The sequence below is a fragment of the Heterodontus francisci genome, unplaced genomic scaffold (assembly GCF_036365525.1).
Source record: "Heterodontus francisci isolate sHetFra1 unplaced genomic scaffold, sHetFra1.hap1 HAP1_SCAFFOLD_43, whole genome shotgun sequence".
Lineage (NCBI taxonomy): Eukaryota > Metazoa > Chordata > Chondrichthyes > Heterodontiformes > Heterodontidae > Heterodontus > Heterodontus francisci.
Genome location: NW_027141852.1, coordinates 16305991 through 16313563, shown reverse-complemented (window position 1 = coordinate 16313563; position 7573 = coordinate 16305991).

Genomic DNA, 7573 nt, shown 5'->3' with positions numbered 1-7573 from the left:
ATCCCATCAATTCCCCAAACATTCCCTACTAATACTGATTTCATACAGTTCCTCCTTCTCACTAGACCCTATGTTCCCCAACATTTCTGGGAGGTAATTCGTATCCTCCTTTGTGAAGACAGAACCAAAGTATGTATTTAATTGGTCTGCCATTTCTTTGTTCCCCATTATAAATTCCCCCGTTTCTGACTGTAAGGGACCCACATTTGTCTTCACTAATCTTTTTCGCTACACATATCTATAGAAGCTTTTACAGTTAGTTTTAATGTTCTCTGCTAGCTTACTCTCATACTCTATTTCCCCCTTCTTAATCAATCCTTTTGTCCTCCTCTGCTAAATTCCAAACTGCTCACAATCTTCAGGTTTGCTGCTTGTTCTGGCCATTTTATATTTCTCCTCCTTGGATCTGATACATTCCTTAATTTCTTTTGTAAGCCACAGTTGAGCCACCCTTCCTGTTTTACTTTTGCACAGACAGGAATGAACAATTGTTGTAATTCATCCATGCGCTCTTTAAATGCTAGCCATTGCCTATCCACTGTCAACCCTTTAAGTAACGTTCCCCAATCTATCATAGCCAACTCCCGCCTCATATCTTCATAGTTTCCTTTGTTTAGATTCAGGACCCGAGTCTCGGAATCAACTCTCTCACTCTCCATCTTAATGAAGAATTTTATCATGTTAAGGGCGCACTTCCCCAAGGGACTCCACACAACAAGATTGTTAACTAATCCTTTCTCATTACACAATACCCAGTCTTGGATGGCCTGTTCTCCAGAGGTGTTATACACCTCTATCAATTCTCCACTCAATCTCCTTTGATATAGGCAGAATAATCCTAGCTTTTCCAACCTAACCTTGTAACTAAAATCTCCCATCCCTGGATCCATTCTGGTAAATCACCTCTGCGTCCTCTCAAGGACCCTCACATTCTTTCTAAAGTCTGCTGAGCAGAACTGGAAGCAACACTCCAATTGGGGCCTCACCAGAGTTTTATAATGGTTCAGCATAACTTCCCTGCTTTGTACTCAATGCCTCTATTTATAAAGCCCAAGATCCCATATACTTTGCTAACCACTCTCGCAATATGTCTTGCCACCTTCCAAGATTGATGCACACGAACCCCAAGTCCCTCTATTCCAGCACACTCTTTAGAACTGTGCCATTAAGTATATATTGCCTCTCCCTATTCCTTTACATCACCTCACACTTGTCACTATTAAATTCCATCTGCCACCTGTCTGCCCATTCTGCTAGCCTATCACTGTCCTGTTGCAGGCAGTTCATATCATCCTCACTGTTTGCCACTCCTCCAAGTTTGGTGTCATCGGCATATTTTGAGATTCTACTCTGTATTCCAAGATCCAAGTCACTTACCTTTAGCAAAAAAAGCAGTGGTTCGAGCACTGACCCTTGGGGAACACCACTGTCGACTATCCTCCAGTCTGACAAAGAACCATTTAATAAGACTCGCTGTTTTCAGTCTTTAAAACAATTTCCTATCCAAATGGACACTGACCCTCCTAATCCATGAACCTCAATTTTGTTAACCACCCTTTTATGTGGTACTTTATAAAATGCTTTCGTAACATCCATATAAACAACATCCACTGCATTCCCTTCATCAGCATTCTCAGATAGTTTATCAACAAATGCTGTTAGATTTGTCAAGCATGAACTCCCATTTATAAATCCATGCCCACTCTCCAATGGACTTGATTTTTTCCCCTGACCTGTTGGTCTCGTGCTGATAGCAAGCTCACCAAAGAGCATGTATTTGGCAACGTGACCGTCATCCATTCAGCACACATGACCCAGTCAACAGAGCCACCACTGACTCAAGAGGGCAAACATGCTGCGGATTCCTGCACGCTGGTGTACTTCCGCATTCGGCACTCTGTCCTGCCAGGAGATGCCCAGTATCCATCTGAGGCAGTGGAGGTGGAAGCTGTTCAGCCGCTTTTTTTGGTTTGTATAAGTTGTTGATGTTTCTCTATTCTAAAGGAGGGTGCTGAGAACACAAGCCTGGTACACGTGGAGCTTTGTATTTTCGGTCACTTTGATTCGAGATACAGCACTGAAACAGGCCCTTCAGCCCACCGAGTCTATGCAGACCATCAACCACCCATTTACACGAATCCCATATTCCTACCAAACATCCCCACCTGTCCCTATATTTCCCTACCACCTACCTCTACTAGTGACAATTTATAATGGCCAATTTACCTACCAACCTGCAAGTCTTTTGGCTTGTGGGATGAAACCAGAGCACCCAGAGGAAACCCACGCAGACACAGGGAGAACTTGCAAACTCCACACAGGCAATACCCAGAATCGAACCCAGGTCGCTGGAGCTGTGAGGCTGCGGTGCTAACCACTGCGCCACTGTGCCGCCTTGTGCTGTTGGTTCACACTTGTCTTCTCAACTTTGACATGACAGCTGCAGCATTGGCAATCCAGGTCCTGACTTCAGCATCAAGGGACAGATTGCTGGTGATTGTTGATTGAAGGTATGTGAAGCTGTTGACAACCTCCAAAGTGAGGTTGTCGATGTTGATGGAAAGTGGAGTCTCTACGTCCTGGCCCATAACTTTCATCTTCCTGATGCTGATCGTCAGTCCAAACTCTTTGCAGGCCAGGGAGAAGCTATCTACAAGCTGCTGTCAGTGAACTTCATTATGGGATGTCAGCACAGCATCATCAGCAAACAGCAACTCACAGACTAGGAATTTCCCCACTTTGGTCTTGGCGCACAGTCTTGCCAAGTTGAACAGCTTGTCGTCAGCTCTGATGTGCAGGTGAACACCCCCATCTGAGTCACTGAAAGCGTACAATGGCAGCATGGAGAAGAATATGCCAATTATAAAGGATGTGACAACTAGACAGTGAGGAAATAATGATATGATTGGGCAGAGTCAACATAGATTTATGAAAAGGAAAACAGGTTTGAAAAACCTGTTGAGTTTTTTGAGGATGTTACCTATAGAACAGATAAAGGAGAACCAGTGGATGTGTGGTATTTGTATTTTCCTTTGGTAAGGTCCCACACAGGAGGTGAGTAAACAAAATTAGAGCACATAGGCTTGGGGATAATATACTGATATGGATTGAGAATTGGTTAACAGACCGAAAACAGAGAGCAGGAATAACGGGTCCTTCTCAGGATGGCAGGCTGTTACTATTGGGGTACTGCAAGGATCAGTGTTGGAGCCACAGCTGTTAACAACCTATATAAATGATTTGGATGTGGGGATTAAATGTAATATTTCCAAGTTTGCAGATGACACAAAGCTCGGTGAAGTGTGAGTTGTGAGGAGGATGCAGAGAGGCTTCCAGGGGACCTGGAGCTGCTCAGTGAATGGGCAAGAACATGGAATATAATGTGAATAAGTGTGAAGTTATCCACTTTGGTGGAATAAACAGAAAGACAGAGTATTTCTTAAATGGTGAGAGGTTGGGAAGTGTTGATGTCCAAAGGGACCTGGGTGTCCTTGTTCCTGAGACACTGAAAGCTCTTGTGCAGGTGCAGCAATCAATTAGGAAGGCAAATGGTATGTTGTACCCACATGAGGGGTCATGAGTACAGGAGTAAAGATGTCTTGCTGCAATTGTATAGAGCCTTGGTGAATCCGCACTGGAGTATTGTGTACAGTTTAGTCTCCTCATCTTATGAAGGATACACTTGCCATAGAGGGGGTGAAACAGAGGGTCAACAGACTAATCTTTTTTTTGCATTTATTTCATTTCATCTCAGTTTGTTCAGTTTGCTTACCTACTGTTTTTTTTTCAGGTCTGTACTTGCTGCTGTTCAATATTCAGTCCGTTAACACCTAATCTGTACTAATGCTTTGTCTTTCAACACACCATTAACATATTGTTTGCCTTTGCTGCATGACCTTTTGGTCAGCTATGTGGCCTTGTCCAATCTACACCTTCTCCTTTGTTATCTCTTGCCCCACCCCCACCTCACTTGCTTATAACCTGTGACATTTCTAATATATGTCAGTTCCGAAGAAGGGTCACTGACCTGAAACGTTAACTCTGCTTCTCTTTTCACAGATGCTGCCAGACCTGCTGAGTGGTTCCAGCATTTCTTGTTTTTGTGTCACCAGACTAATCCCTCGGATGGTGGGATTGTCTTATGAGGAAACTGGGCCTGTATTCCTTAAAGTTTCGAAGAATGAGAGGTGATCTGATTGAAACTGACAAAATTCTTACAGGGCGTGACAGTGTGGATGTAGACAGGATGTTTGCCCTGGTTGGTGAGTCTAAAACCAAAGGACATCGTCTCAGAATAAGGAGTAGGCCATTTAAAACTGAGATGGGTGGAATTTCTTCACTCAGACGGTGGTGAATCATTGGAATACTGTACCCCAGAGGGCTGTGGCAGCTCAATCATTGAGCATGTTCAAGACAGAAATTGATAGAAATCTTGATACTCATGACATCAAGGGATATGGGGATAGCACGGGGAAGGGGCTTTGAGGTAGATGATCAGCCATGATCGAATTGAATGGCAGAGCAGGCTCGATGGGCTGAATGGCCTACTCCGATGTTCCTCTGTTCCTAAGAGAGGTGGCGCCAGCGTGCAGCCCTGCTTTACCCCACTGCTGATCTTGAAAGCGTCTGATGTTGCTCCATTGTAACTGATGGAACTATGCATGTTCTCGTGGAAAGAAGAGATGATGCTCAAGAGGTCAGGAGGGCAGCCGATGTTCCATCGCAGTTTGAAGAGGCCGTCTCTGCTGACAAGATCAAAGGCCTTAGTGATGTTGATAAAGTTGTGTGAGGCTCTGTGGTGCAATGGATAGCGTGTTGGACTTCTAAATAATGACTCAGAAGATATTCAAAGGTTGTGGGTTCAAGTCCCACCAGCGTCAGATTTTGGACCAGAAACAGAGGAGCACAACGGAACAACAAATGAAGAAATGCGGAAAAAGCACAGACTCGGAGACAGAGCGAGAGAGAGAGGAGCAGAGCAGGGGAATAAAATCGAGGAGTGACGTCACAATGGAGAGTGAGAGCAGGGAAACAGAGAGCCGCTGGGGTTAGTGCACAGGAAATGGTTCTTTCTTCGGTGCAGTGGAAGGAGCTGTTTGGTGAGGATCTGGTAAGCTGTGACATCACAGGCAAGCAGGTAGTTGATTGCTTTGGAAGAACCGACCTGCTTGATACGCATCTGGTAAGTGATTAAGGTCCATTTTAGTCCTAACGTTTAAAATAGTAAACAAACTAGTGGTAAGTTTAATAAAATATGCAATAAAATGAATAATTGAATAAAATATTTAAGTAGTTAATTGAAACACGTTGAGGATGACAGGACAGGTGATGTGTCACAGCTGCAGCATGTGGGAGCTCCTGGATGCCAGTGTGATCCAGGGCAAACACGTCTGCAGTAAGTGTTTGCGGCTCAAAGAGGGAGAAAAAAGGAATGTAGTGGTAGTAGGGGACAGTATAGTAAGGTGGATTGACTCTGTTCTCTGCAGCAAAGAGCAAGAGTCCAGACGGCTGTGTTGCCTGCTGGTGCCAGGATTCAGGACATCTGCTCAGTGCTGGAGCGAAACATACAATGGGAGGGGGAGGATCCAGTCGTCGTGGTCCATGTCAGTACCAACGGCATAGGCAGGACAAGGATAGAGGTTCTACACAGTCAGTATGAGGAACTAGGCAGCAAATTAAGAAGCAGAACCTCAAAGTTAATCATCTCTGGATTATTACCTGAGCCATGTGCAAATTGGCATAGGACAAATAAGATTAGAGAAAGTAATGTGCGGCTGAAAGACTGGTGTGGTAGTAGTGGGTTCTGGTTCGTGGGGCATTGGCACCAGTACTGGGGAAAGAGGTGGCTGTACCGTTGGGACGGTCTACACCTGAACCGTGCTCGTGCCGGTGTTCCAGCGAGCCACATAATGAGGGAAGTAGAGACGGTTTTAAACTGAATAGTGGGGGCAAGGGATCAAATTTGGGAAGATATGGTGAATCAAGGAGGAGAGACAAGGCAAGAGAGAAAGGTATAAATATGGGAAATGATAAACAGACTGTGACAGGAAGGCACAGAATGTACAAATCTAAGAGTAAATCAACAGGTAAGGCTAGAGGTGACAAAAATAATAAAAGGACAAAACTAAATGCTCTGCATGGAGCATTCGAAACAAAACAGATAAACTGAGAGCACAAATAGAATAAATACGTACGATCTGATAGTCTTTACAGAGACATGGCTGCAGGGCGACCTAGATTGGGATGAGAATATTGGAGGTGACATGGCATTTTGGAAGGACAGGAAGCTAGGAAAAGGTGGCGGGGTAGCTCTGTTAATTAATGATGGTATTAGCGTAATCGAGAGGGATGACCTGAGTTCTGGAGATCAGGATGCAGAAGCAGTTTGGGTACAAATGAGAAATCATAAAGGCAAGAAGTCACTTGTGGGAGTGGTGTCCAGGCCACCTAACATTAACCACACTGTCGGATGGGATATAAAGGAAGAAATAATGGCAGCTTGTCAGAAAGGTACTGTGATAATTATGGGGGATTTTAATCTACATATAGACTGGAAAATTCAGATGGGCAGAGGTAGCCTAGATGAGGAGTACATAGAATGTTTTGGGGATAATTTCTTGGAACAATACATTCTGGAGCCAACCAGAGAGCAGGCTATACTAGACCTGGCATTGTGCAACGAGATAGGGTTAATTAATGACCTCATAGTTAAGGTGCCCCTAGGTAGTAGCGATTATAATATGATTGAATTTTACATTTAGTTTGAGGGTGAGGAGAGTGGGTCCCAGACTAGTATTTTAAATTTAAATAAGGGCAATTATAAGGTCATGAAAGCAGAGCTAGCTAAAGTGAACTGGCAAATTAGGTTAAGGGATAAGTCAATAGAGATGCAGTGGCAGACATTTAAGGGGATATTTCAGACTACACAGAATAGATACATTTCAACGAGAAAGAAAAGTTCCAAAGGTGGGACTCACCATCCATGGTTCACGAAAACAGTTAAAGATACTATCAAACTTAAAGAAAAAGCCTATAATTGTGCAAAGGTGGGAGGCAGGTCAGACGATTGGACAGAATATAAAAAAAACAGCAAAGAATGACTAAAAGATTGATAAGTAAGGTAAAATTAGAGTATGAGAGAAAGCTCGAAAGAAATTTCAAGACAACTAGTAAGAGTTTCGATAGATATTTTAAAAAGAAAAGAGTTAACAAAGCGACTGTTGGTCCTATAGAAAGTGTGTCTGGGGAATTAATAATGGATAATTAAGAGATGGCAGATGAATTGAACAGATACTTTGCATCGGTCTTCACTATTGAGGATACAAATAACATCCCAGTATTAGCCGTATATCAGGAAATTGAAGGGATGGAGGAACTCAAGAAAATTACAATCACCGGGGAAGTGGTACTAAACAAATTGTTGGAGCTGCGGGTTGACAAGTCGCAAGGTCCTGAATTGGCTAGTGAGATAGTTGATGCGCTGGTTTTAATATTCCAAAATTCCCTAGATTCTGGATGGTTCCGTTAGATTGGAAAAGAGTGAATGTAACTCATTTATTCAAAAAGGGAGGGA